This window comes from Hyaena hyaena, unplaced genomic scaffold, assembly GCF_003009895.1.
Source record: "Hyaena hyaena isolate Hyena2069 unplaced genomic scaffold, ASM300989v1 scaffold_39, whole genome shotgun sequence".
Taxonomy (NCBI): Eukaryota; Metazoa; Chordata; class Mammalia; order Carnivora; family Hyaenidae; genus Hyaena; species Hyaena hyaena.
The window spans coordinates 761,677-775,184 of NW_024080671.1; positions in this window are offsets into that span (position 1 = coordinate 761,677).

Genomic DNA, 13,508 nt, shown 5'->3' on the forward strand with positions numbered 1-13,508 from the left:
GAGATTTTGGATTTCTCTCTTGACCTTGAGTAGCTCTCTCTTGGCAAACTATCCAAATTGTAGAATATCTCTCATTTAAAGGAAAATCTTGATGTTTGGCTCAAAAATATACAGAACTGCAAGTTTGGACTTGAGAAAAGAAGGTGGGAAAGCCCCAGAGTACGGTTTAAGTAGAAAGTTGGAATCCAGTAAAATTTTTGGTGATTCTGGAAAATCTCAACTCTGTTGTTACTGTGTCATTAAAGAGTGAATCAGAACTAGTACAAAACGGTCATCAATCTTGTCAACATGCAGGAAATGATTTGAAATTCTGAGGATGCTTCAAAAGCAACCTGCATAATGGTTTACAGCTACAACAAAGTTGATAGACCCAATCCTTCACTGAGGTCCTTTGATCATCATGTTTGGAATTATCAGTTCACTGGAGGAACCAACCACTGACATGTTTTTATTGTTCTTCTCTCCATAATATGAAGACAAACATATATATATAGACCTCGTAAATTTTCCGAGATTACGAGCCTATGTATGGTGAATTTCTTTTGGTACAGGATATTTTATTTGGGTATGGAATAAAATCTCATATGAAGCCCAAATATTTAAAATATTTAAATTGAAGGTGGATAATAATTTAGGAGTATCTAGAAAAGTATGGAGATCGTGGAGTAGTTGACAAACAACAACAACAATAACAACAATGGCAACAAAACCACAAGAAAGAATAGATCAAGAAACTTCTGTAATAAATCTAATTTTTCCTGTGTGTCACTGAGTGATCTTTCTCCTCTCATGCTTTCCCAGCTACTGATCTTCCAGATGCTCTCTCCTATGAAGCTTTGTCTTTTAAGGAGTATGTGTGCCTTCCATGAAAAGTCAGTCTTTTCCATTCCCTGAAGCATTGCTTGCTGAAAGAAAGCCATTTTTCTAATCTTTCTGCAGCCATTCTTAAATAGAGGACATTTCTTTCAAACACTACATTTAGGAACTCTCTTTCAAACACTAAAATTGATAAGGGTTAAGTAAGCCGTGGTGGAAGGCAGAATTTCGCTGTCCACTATGGATACCAAAAGGACCAATCTTCCCTCTAAGTGCATTCAGTAAAATGCTCCAGCTTGAGTCTTTGAACCCAAGGAAAGTAAGGTAAAGAATAGGGACAGTAGGGGGGTGCCTGGGTGACTCAGTCAGTTAAGCATCGGCTCTTGGTTTGGGCTCAGATCATGATCTCATGGCTTATGAGTTTGAGCTCTGTGTCAGGCTCTGTGGTGCCAGCACAGAGCCTGCTTGGGATTCTCCTCTCTCTCTCTCTCTCTCTCTGCCCCTCCCCCGCTCAGACACTCTCTCAAAATAAATAAATAAACTAAAAAAATAGGGATAGTAGAGACAGTCTTTATGGAGGCAGTGCTGGAAGTGCAGCAGCAATGACAACATCAAGAATTCGTGGCTGTGGTCATTGCTGTTGGTATCAACAGTATAGTGGTGATGGCGCTGGTACTGTGACCTTGAACCAGATTGCCCCAAAACGTGATATTAGTTGTATTTTCCTATCGCCTAACTTCTGGTTCCTACTTTCTGAGACTAGGTGTTTAGCTTTACCAGCATTTCGGTGAGTTCACCAATATCTTTACAACAAAGGCTTTTACAGCTGCCAGATTTGGCTTCTTTTATGTCAACCAAGACTGGGATGTAATCTACAAAACAATTCTTTGAAGTGTTGGCTTGTGAGTGGGACCCTTCTTGAGTTTCTGTTGATGACACAAAGCTAGGTATGTACTTATCCATGAGTCATTGCATAGGTTAGTTGGCTTATTTCTGCAGAAAGATGACAGGGAGAAAAGATCAAGTGTATCAGTGTGATTCATTATCTCAACCCAGATCTTTTTTCTATTGAACAACACTATTTTGGTTAAAAGGCATTCAGGAAGGCAGAGGGTATATGACTCTGACTCTTGCTGGCACCTGACTGCAACCAGGAACTCTTCAGATTTAAACACACTTGTGCCTTTTTCTTCCCCATGTGTACATTCCCATGCCATACACACTCTGACAAATTCCTTTTGAGAGGGTGAGAACCATGCCTTGCCTTGTTCTGTGTATCTACTAAATATATTTTTTTATGATGCACATGTCCCTACCCTACCTACAGCTCCAGCTGCTTAGGTAGCCATGATTTATCATAAAGGATTCAACCCCTCCTCCTCAAGTGCCTCCAAGTGCTATGCTAGAAAAGAGGGAGCCGTGAGTCACAGGACAAGGGAGAGCAGATGTGTGGACCATCACTGGCTTCCTATGGCTCGCCCAAGCATCTGTGCACTTTGGAGGTCAGACAATGATTTGGGCAGAAATTATGCTCCAGACGCTTTGAACCTCTAAGATTTCCACTTTCTGCAGCTTGAGCTGTGTACGAATTAAGGGGTGCATTCAAAGTCCTAGCAAGTTCTCTGCTTTCATTAGGTTTCACATTTCTGCCAGCCATCATGCATAGTCACACACACACAGTGAGTTTGTCTTCTCCATCTTCCTGTGGCTTGCTATTTCTAGAATCTCTCCATCAAGTTTCTAGCTGCCTGGATTCTGTTCCCTGCTTCCGGCAGTAGAGTTGTGGGTCATTGCTGCCTGCTCTAAACTGAGACACCCCCCCTCCCCTGCTCTGTTCACAAGCAATGCTGTAGGTTCTGTTCCCTGGGCATCGGCCAAAGGGATGGGAACACCTCCAGGCAAGAATGCCACATTCACCATTGTTCTACCACATATAGGAGCTTTTCTCCAGGAGGGAAATCTTCATAATCTGTTGTCATCCATTAATCATTTTCACTTAAAATCGTTGTTTTAAACAATTTTATCCAGTTTTATACTTGTTTTCTATGAGGGAGAATTATCTGATTCATGAAGCTTTTACTGGAAGTAGTCTTCCAGTTGCTCTTGGCTTATGTAACAAGACAAATGAATTTCCACGTGACTTCAAGTTCTCATGTACCACTGTTGATGCTTTTGACAGAAAAAATAAAGTTTCTTAGTAGAATGTCGCCATTATGGAAGTATTTTCTTACCGATCTACAAGGGTAATTTATTTCCCCTTTGTTTTCTGGAATGTTCCAGGCTGATACAGCTCACTCTCCCAGAGGTCTTTTGCAGCTGCAGTATTTTCACGTGTTCATTTGTTGTGAAATCTGGCTGGCCAGATTACATTAATTCCTTTGAGATACAGTTCATTTTTTAAAATGTTTTTATTTATTTCTGAGAGAGAGAGAGAGAGAGACAGCGCAAGCAGGGAAGGGTCAGAGAGAGAGGGAGACACAGAATCTGAAGCAGGCTCCAGGCTCCAAGCTGTTAGCACAGAGCCCAACGTGGGGTTCGAACCCATGAACCATGAGATCATGACCTGAGCCAGAGTCAGACACTTAACCTACTGAGTCACCCAGGCGCTCCTGAGATACAGCTCATTTTTAATGATGAAAAGTAATTCCATTCCCTTGTAAGCCCATTTGCAAAAATGATGTATCATTTTACATGTGCCTCAATTTTTATCCATCCACTTCCTCCTCCTACTGTGTATTTTCTTGGTATTCTGGGTTTTCTTGGCTGTTGTTTTAGTTTTTCTGTTCTTTCACCCTTGTCCTAATAGTTGGATTGTATTTTGTTTAGTGTCAGCAATCTCAAGTCTTTTTATCAGTGTGAGAGGGCATGAGTAATAAGTCATAATACTTGAGAATGTTATATTCAACAATTCAGTCATTTTCTTCTAAACATTTTGGACATTTAAAAGGCACATTCATTATTTGGGTAACTAAAATCTGTTGAATAATGAATATTCTACTTTCTGCATATGACACTAACCAAAATCTCAAGAGCACAAATAACTGATAAGGCACAAATAAACCCCTCTACCTGCCTTTCAGAGTCTTTTAAAACCAAGTTCCAAGCAGGCTCCATGCTATCAGTACAGAGCCCTATGCAAGGCTCAATCCCATGACCCTGGGATCATGACCCAAGCCAAAAGCAAGAGTTGGGCACTTAACCAACTGAACTACCCAGGCATCCCCCCCCCCCCAACCCCTGCAAGTTCTCTTTAAATGAACAAAGTACTCTCACTGTATTATTGAGCTGAAATGGAAAACAAAAAAATAATAATCTTGTCTAATTTGGGGCGCCTGGGTGGCTCAGTTGGTTAGGCATCCAACTTCGGCTCAGGTCATGATCCTGCAGTTTATGAGTTCAAGCCCCACATTGGGCTCTGTGCTAAAAGCTCAGAGCTTGGATCCTGCTTTGGATTCTGTATCTCGCTCTCTCTCTGCTCCTTCCCCACTCTCACTTTATCTCTCTCTGTCTCAAAAATAAATAAACGTTACAAAAAATTTTTTTAATAATCTTGTCTAATTTGAGGATACCTCCATCTACCAGATTAATATAGTTGAACCCCAGTGGAGGAGACAGAGTTCTAATATCCTGTTAGAATACTTCTCAACTTCTATTTTAATTCACAACTGTAATCAGATGCTCTGAGAAAAAAAATTTAGCTTACTCGCTTCGTAGCATCAAAGACTTAAATGTAACATGAATCTATGGGGAAGAGCAGACAGCCCAGATTCCCACCTGCTCAAGTGACCTGTGACATTACTATTAACTCTCTAGTTACTTGTTACTGTAACCAGAAGGCTAGGGAACAGTATCCGACCAAGCCCTTATAAAGTTCTTGCCCAGAAGTTTAGAACATACAATTGAGCAGTATGGTTTAATAAAAATAAAAACAAAAGCAGTGTTATTTTTGAAGTCCTGGTAATCAGAGGTAACTTTCAAGGTGGTTTTGAATATGAAAATAATGCTAACATAGTTTTTTTTATCTTGAATGGGGATATTTGTGCTAATTGCTCTTTCTCACTAGTCTTAAAGGCTCCAGCTTGACAGACCTTCCCTGGCTCCTCGAATTCAAACTTTCCAAACATTCATCCTTCTAGAACTCTAGCAAAGTCTTCATTAGTTCACAAAATGACAGATCAGCATTCTCTCTTTTCAGCTCAGGATCCCTTGAGCTCATTTTCCTCCTTTTCTGTGTTCTTTACAAATATCTTTCTGCTCTGCTGGGATTTCTTAAAGGAGCCAAGATCTTCAATTTTCTGAAGCACAGAAAACAGGTTCTTCACAACATTCTACTTTTTGAATAGCAGATACACAGCACACAGTATCAAAAGTCTGTGTTCACAAAGAAATAGCAATCTCCTTGTATTTTTTTAATGTTTATTTATTCTTGAGAGAGAGAGTGCAAGTGGGGGAGGGGCAGAGAGAGAGAGAGGGAGACACAGAATCCAAAGCAGGCTCCAGGCTCTGAGCTGTCAGCACAGAGCCCGATGTGGGGCTTGAACTCACAAACCGTGAGGTTGTGACCTGAATGGCAGATGGATGCTTAACCGACTGAACCAACCAGTGCCCCAATCTTGTACTTGGGAATCTTCAGAGGAAAGAAAGGAAATGGCCATTTATAAAGGGATCTGCAGAGTCTCCAACAAGGACAGACTCAATGTGTCGCTGCTGAGGCAGCTATCACAAAACGCACCCCCCCCCCCCCCCCCCCCCCAGTTTACAGGCAGCAAATACATTGAATGGCCAAAGACCATGGCCATGGCCAGGATATACAAAATGGTCAAAAGGATCTTGGGTTCAGGGCTCAGGTCTGAAAAAAGTGGCTCTCAGACCTTTTTTGGTCTCCCCTTCCTGACTGTCTAGGCACCAAAACAATTATCTTGCAGTCTATTGGGCTTGGTCTTCTTCAAATGGGAATGGCACCTGGATTGGTCAGTGTCATGACTCCCTGCCTCTCCACCTGCTCTTTACTCCTCTTCTTGATACTTGCCATATACCTACCTCCTCATCCTTTGGGACCTCATCAAGGAAACCTTGAAGTTTTCTTTGCTTTCAACTTTATACTCACTACCAGGAAGACCCAAGAGTCAATTACCCTCTTATACTACCACTTTGGTTTTAGGTAATTGTATTTGCATGGCATTTATCATATTCTATTTGCATTCTAGATACACTGGAATGGGAGCTTCGAAACCAGAAAAACTTGAGTCTAAATCCTAGCTCCACCAATTGTGTGATTATAAGTGATGTATTCCAACTGCCAATCAGTTTCTTTACTGTAAAATGGTAATAATCAGCCTCTTCAGATTGTAGTATGAAACAAAACAAAACAAAGCAAAAACAAAACAAAAGAAAAAACAAAACAAAACAAAACAAAAAAGAAAGAAAATGTTGTAGCCTGGATGTCTGGTATAGAGAAGATGATTTATTAATACAAGTCCTCTTCCCTTTCCTGACTGTATTTTACTTATTTTGCTATTCCTGTTAGTGTGTCATTGTTGGCACATAAGGAGCTCATAAGTGTCCCGTTACTGGAGACATGAATCAGACCTCTCGATGAGAATAGATTATATGTCATGTATTTTTCATCTTGACAGGAGCAAACCCGTCATCTCAGCTTTGATCTGTTTTCCTAGGGATTAATTTTGTAATTTTCATTTGTAATTTAATTTTCAAGTGGTTTTGGGTCTCCGAAGCTCACAAGTCAACTAAAAGAATCAGTCACTATCGCTCAAATGTCCACAGGTCTTTGGTTGGGCAATGTTCACGTTATTTTCGGTCACATACCTTATTTTGAAGTAAGAACAATTTGTCTCAAATAATCTTTCCCTTACTCTCTCAGATAGTCTCTGCTCTCAGAGTACTCATCTGACATTTACTGAGCATCTACTATGAATAGGGAACGGGGGATACAAAGACAAGTGAGACATGGCCCTTCCCCTAGGTAGGGGAGCAAAACAAACCACTCCCAAATATGCCTTTGTGGCATAGGGATTATTTTGAGCTGCTTGCTCTTAAGAAATAGTAGACACAGAAAAATCTCCAAAAACCAAGTAGACGTTAGCCAAGTAGACGTCAGGGAAATTTGCATTTGTAAGGGGCATTTCCCTGTGTAAGGGTGTCTCCCTTGTTGTACCAAAAAGGGGAGAATGATTTTAACTCTCTAGAAACTATTATCAGTGGAGAAGACACAGGCTTAAATCTACACAACCACCCCATTTTTCTCCTTCTTCTTCTTCTTCTTCTTCTTCTTCTTCTTCTTCTTCTTCTTCTTCTTCTTCTTTAATTTTCTATGTCTTTATTTTGAGAGACAGAGACAGAGAGCGAGCAGGGGAGGGCCAGAGAGAGGGAGACACAGAATCCAAAGCAGGCTCCAGGCTCTGAGCTGTCAGCACAGAGCCTGATGTGGGGCTCGACCCCACGGACTGGAGATCATGACCTGAGCCAAAGTCAGATGCTTAACCGACTGAACCTTCCAGGGGCCCCCACTCCACTCTTCTTGACGGTGCTTTCCCTAAAAACCTCCCATACCTGGCTCTCCCTCATCTCCAACATCTTTTGTTTTTAGCTGGAAATGGAACTTAGGGTCATGGCTTGGGCCATTTCAGGGAGTTACTCAGTTTTCCTGGATATGTATCTCTCTCTTTCTCTCAATGTAGGAGATACAAATGTTACCTGTTTATTTTCTGTGTATTTTTCTCCTATTAATCTGTCTTTTTATTACAGAGGGATCTCAGCCAAGAACCTAGAAAGATAGAGGGAAAATTATTTTTCTTCCCCCACACCTCAAAAAGTGATAGTTTGATGGGAAAAAATTTAGTGATCGATGACCACATTTCACAGGAATAAGTGCTAGAACAGAGAAACAGACCTGCATTTAGTTAATGAACTCAATCATTGTTTAGTGGTTGCTGATTATGGTATGGGCACTATTCCAGTCCACGGAGAAACAAGGGTTAACAAGACAGATAAGCTGCCTACACTTACACAGACTGTCTTTAATTGGTGGGAGGAGGGTAGGGTGGAGGGGTGACAGGTCATCTACAAATAAGTAAATAAACTACACAATTTCTGAAGATTAGAGCAGGGCGAATAGTGAGAGTGACTGGGAGCTGCTTTAGCCTGGGTGGTCAGGGTGATATTTTAGAAGAGGAGACATTTGAGCTGAGCTGAGGCCTGAAGGACAGTCGTGAGCCAAGCATGTGAATGTCTGGGGGAAGGAAGTTTTGGCAGAGGGAAAATTAGATGCAAAGGTCCTGAAGTAGGAACAACTGTTGGGGGAGCAAGAATTCTTGTCCCTTCAAAGGTCCTTATAGCTACACTAAGAATCAAACTGACATGAGACAGAGTAACAGGAGAAAATGAAATTTAATAGACATATGTGCAGGGAATCCACATAGACATGGAGATTTCAAAGGCAAAATGAAGTATATATGTCATTTCTGAGCTAAGGAGAAGGGGGGAGGGGTCTGGGATTTCTGAGGAGAGGAGTGCGCTTCACAGGGCAATAAGAACGGATGATTGGCAATTAGATGTTTGCCCTGCCATGCAATTGGGTCACTCAGATAAAATTTATCTCTGTTAATAACCTTTGTTTTCAGAAAGACCCCCAGTTTAGATGCTTCTGTGTGGTTAAGGGAAGACGAAATTTTCTCTTGAGCCCGCAGGGACTCAAGTGACTTCAGCTCAAAATAATCCACATGCCAAAGTGAACCATTGGAGGATGAGGGCAGGTCTGTGTTGGGCCCCATTGTAATCTTGATGTGTTTACGGAGCAGAAAGACTCCGTGTGGCTGGAGTCTCAGAGTGGTGGGCAGAGGCCATGTCATATGAGGATCTGTAAGTCTGAACAGGGAGTTTGCATTTTATTTTAGTGCAGTGGTGGATTATAAAAGATGGGTGACGTCGTAGGATTTATAGCCACTGTGTAGAGAATGGAATATGGGATGCAAGACCAGATGCAGGAACAACAATGTGGAGGCCGGTGCAGAGCTCTGGAGGAGAGACGATGCCGCTTGGGCAGTGGTTGTAACAGCACAAGAAAAGAGGATGGACTGGGGTGCAATCTGGGGGCAAAGTCAATAGTACCATCAGATCGGCTGACCAGAAGGAGGAAAGAGAGAAGTCAAGGGTGGCCCCTAAGTTGGCGACTGGGATGTTGCTACTATTGAGATGGAGAAGTCCAAGGGAAATACTAGGAGTTCTATTCTGGACATGTTTTGAGTTTCCAACTAGACGTTCAACTGGAGAAATCACACAAGCAGTTCTTACATTTGTAAGTTCTCATGGGTGAGGATATTGGAGGGTTTCATTGCATTTGATAGATTGGACCCCAACATCGATTCCACCCTCCTTCCTGGGCACATTCCAGTATCGCAGAGGCTGGAAATCTAAACTGCTAGAGCCCCTTCTCCTTTGCTTTGGGGCCATCCTGACCAGTGCAGGATATAAATTAGGATAATAAGAACTTTGGGCCCTTTTTATGCTCTCTCCTCATGAGTTATCTGAGAGCACAGCAGCATCATCCTATTTAGAACCCAGTCACAATCTACCTCTCAATCTCCAGAGCAAGACTGCAGTCACTCAGGGTTCCATGGGTTTAGACCTCAACTCTAGAATCTCTATTGAATTTAGGTCTCGTGTATTTCTTGTCTCAGATGTGAAGAGTAGGATGAAGGCATGAATTGTAAATCATTGGAAAAACAAGGAAATTTTGGAATTTATAAAAAGAGTATTAAGGCCCGCCCCTTCAAAATGTTGCCATTTCCAGTTTGTGACGTGATGGTACTGCGTTAGTCCATCCCTCCAACTCCTTCACAGCTGTGTGTGTTTTCCGTGGGTCAAATAGACAAAAGGATATCTCCTGAGACACTTGGTTCCCACCACCTTCAAGTCATCGCCTCTTTTTCCTGATGCCTTTATCATTTGTTGCTCAACATAATGTATTACTTGACTTCTCTGGGATCTTGGAAGACTGTACTTTTTTTTTTAATAGTGGGAAAAATTCTCCCCCATAGTTTTACTTCAACATCTTAGGAAAGGCTTGCTTTGAAGATGGCATAGATCTGGGGCACCTGGGTGGCTCAGTCAGTTAAGCATCTGATTTTGGCTCAGGTCATGATCTCACAGTTTGTGACTTTGAGCCCCACACTGGGCCATCTGCTGTTGGCACGGAGCCTGCTTCAGATCCTCCATCCTCCTCTCTCTCTGCCCCTCTCTGGCTTGCACTCTTTCTCTGTCTCTCTCAAAGAAATAAACTTAAAAGAAAGCAGATATGGAGAACACTACACATCACTAAAGGAGCCTTGGATGCAGGAAAATACAGTAAGTAAGTAAGTAAGTAAGTAGGTAGGTAAGTAAGTAAACAAATAAATAAATAGGCATAGACCTGGATAGAAGGTGAGGAAACCAACAAATGAGCAGGAAAGCAATCAAGCATGGGAACTGGAATAAGACAGAGCCTGGGGCAGGGAGCCATGTCTCTTCGATGTCGTACATCGGATTGGAAAATAACAATATTGGTCCATTAGCTGGGGTATTGTTTCTGCCATGCCAATCAATTTACTTTAACTGATGGTTTCCCTTGCATATGGTATCGTAGGATCCTTACACAACCAAAGGAGAGGCAAAAAACCCAAAATCCAAAACCAAAGGAGGTTAGAACATTATAGGATATAAATGAGATTAGAACAAGGATGCGTAGAGTAAGATTGGCCATAAGAAGCAAAAAGAATTATTTTTAGCACAGCAATGCTCCATGTCCTCTGTGGCCTGTGGCTACGAGGGACTGTTATAGGTTGGAGTAAATGTGCAGAGCTAGTCTGTGACTTTAGGTTCCCTCAGTGGCTTCCAGAATGTCAACATCTGCCATGTGGTCATCAGACATTGCATAGGTCACCAGGCGCTGGGTAGCACCGTGCTTGCCCTAAGGCAGGTTTCCTCTGCAGACGGATCAGGTGAGGCCAACACCAGTCACTGGTTCCACATGGAGCCAAGGGAAGAGTTGGCACGCTTTTCCTCACAGAAGAGAAAGTACAAATCTTAAGCTCAGGCTTGACACTGTGATCAGTTTCACTTTTTTCCCCCAAGGACCTGGCTGGCTGTCATGTCAAGGCAGGTTCCATCCACAGGTCGAGTAAAAAAGTCACTTGGTGCTAAAATTCTGCTTGCTTCAGCATGTCTCTCCCACTGACTTGCCAGGTACGTTCAGATAAGAACACAGAGCTAGTTTGTATTTTCTTTTTTAATGGTCATTTTCATTTTTGAGGGGGGCGGGGCAGAGAGCGAGAGAGGCACAGAATCCGAAGCACACTACAGGCTCTGAGCTGTCAGCACAGAGCCTGATGCAGGGCCTGAACCCATGAACCACAAGATCATGACCTCAGCTGAAGTCGGACTTTTACGTGACCGAGCCACCCAGGCACCTCTGTATTATTTCTCTGGGCTGCAGTGTGAAGTCCTCCATGCAAAGATGGCTGTTTGGGTATTATTTACAGACACCTCAGCTGGCCCTTAGGAAATGAAGTGAAACAGGTTGATGTGTCCTTGAGAACTGAGGGGTCAAGGACAAGAGGGGCCATCCAGGGCACGGGAGCGCCCCTTGGAGTTCACTGGAGGCTGCTAACGGCCAGGCCAGGCAGCAGCGTGGTACCCTTATTGACTTTGTCGCTTCTGGTTGTCATGGCAACCCTCTGAGGTGGGCCCTGCCATCTCCGTGCCACAGACAAGAAACGAGGTGGGCACAGATAGTAAATGGCAGACCCTAAATTGAATTGGAGCCAAGCTCTAAAGTGCCGCCGCGCAGCAACAGTTGCGGAAGGGCAGGAACTGAGCTCCGTTCATCCTCTGGCTCCCAGGGCGATGGCCCAGCGGGACTGAAGAAAAGCCTGGAGACAGTAGCGGAGGTGGAGGGTTATTGGGGGAACTTATGTGCCAGGCATCCGAGAGCGGTGACTGGAGCTCCCTGCGTGCAGGGTTCCACACGCAGCAGGTGTACAGAGTAGGAACCAGACTAGTGACTCTCTGTAGCCTCTCCCTTTCTTGCATGGCGAGCGGTCTAAGGACATCGAGGCCTGTCATTTGGACCTTTATGGTTACAAAGGATACGCTCCAGGTTGGCCACCCCCAGAGCCTCTGACCTTGAATGCTGAGCAACACGTTTTGTTTTTACATAGTTTCCTTGATGGGAATACAGAGGAAGGATGGGATCACTACCTTCTCAGACAGTGATTAGCAGGGGATCCTGGGTGTGTTCGCACCAACCAGCCTTCCAGCACTTTTCACACACCAGAACGAGACGAACAAATGGACCTCAGGAATGGAGGGGTGGGGTGCTGCCCAGAACAGAATTTTCTGGGCTGCGCAAAAGGATCTGAGTCTGAGATGGTCAGGGATTCTAGAGGGAAGAAAAGATAATGCAAAGAGAACTAACTGGCCGAGAAATCTGCTCAGAGAATCGTCTCCACAGCTCAGAAATATCTTAACTACATTTTATGTGTGGTAACCATTACCGGGATTTTTAAAAAAAGGGTTGTTCTAGGAACGTTTGCCACCACTGTTTACTTCCTTAGCCACAGTGTAGTGTTTTTTCTTTCTTTGCATTTGGCAACACGTTGATTAGAGCAGCACACCAGCTCTTACATTAAAATTTTTAAAAATTTGATTTCAATGAATTTGTAGATAGGGAGGCCACTCAGTTAAGAAAAAGGCATGTGAAATCCTTAAAGTATAAAACATATTTCAGGGCACCTGGGTGGCTCAGTTGGTTGAGCAACAACTTCGGCTCAGGTCATGATCTCATGGTTCCTGAGTTTGAGCCCTGCATTGGGCTCACTGCTGTCAGCATAGAGTTTGCTTCAGATCCTCTGTCACCCTCTCTCTCTGCCCTTCCCTTGCTCATGCTCTCTCTCTCAAAAAATAATAAATTTAAAAAATTTCAAAATGGCACATATGAGATTTATTTTATATTTTCCACCAACTTGGTCACTTAACTTCTTACTACATTTATCAACTTTCCTAGATCAAGCGGCAAATATCCATGAACCATCCGTTACAAAGTAGGTAACTCTGAAGCGATTTTAAAATACAATGAAAATGGGACTTCATTGGTTTACTGGAATTTAAAAAGTACAGTAAACTCCTAATTGCAAGTATGTGTGCATTCTGCCAATAGCATTACCAGTGGATATGTTTTCAAATATATTGATACCAGATATTAGAACCAATGATGCCGTAATATTTTTAGCCATAAGAATATACACAAAAATCTATTTCAAAAAGTATGACACTTTCGACATTTGTCACTTAAATTCTCATTAAAATATCAGCTTGGCAAAGTATCAAACTTGTAGAGGAATGTATGTATGGACTTCCCAGTCTGTGTGATAAAGAAGTATTTTATAGCTAAAACATGGAAAGAGCCTAAGTGTCCATCAACAGATGAATGGATCAAGAAGATGTGGTTTAGCTATACCATGGAATACTACATGGCAATGAGAAGGAATGACATCTGGCCATGGGTAGCAACATGGATGGACCTTGAGGGTGTTATGCTGAGCGAAATAAGTCAGGCAGAGAAGGACAAATATCATATGTTTGCACGTATAGGAGGATTAGGAGGAACTTGACGGAGGAACAAGGGGGAGAAGAAGGGC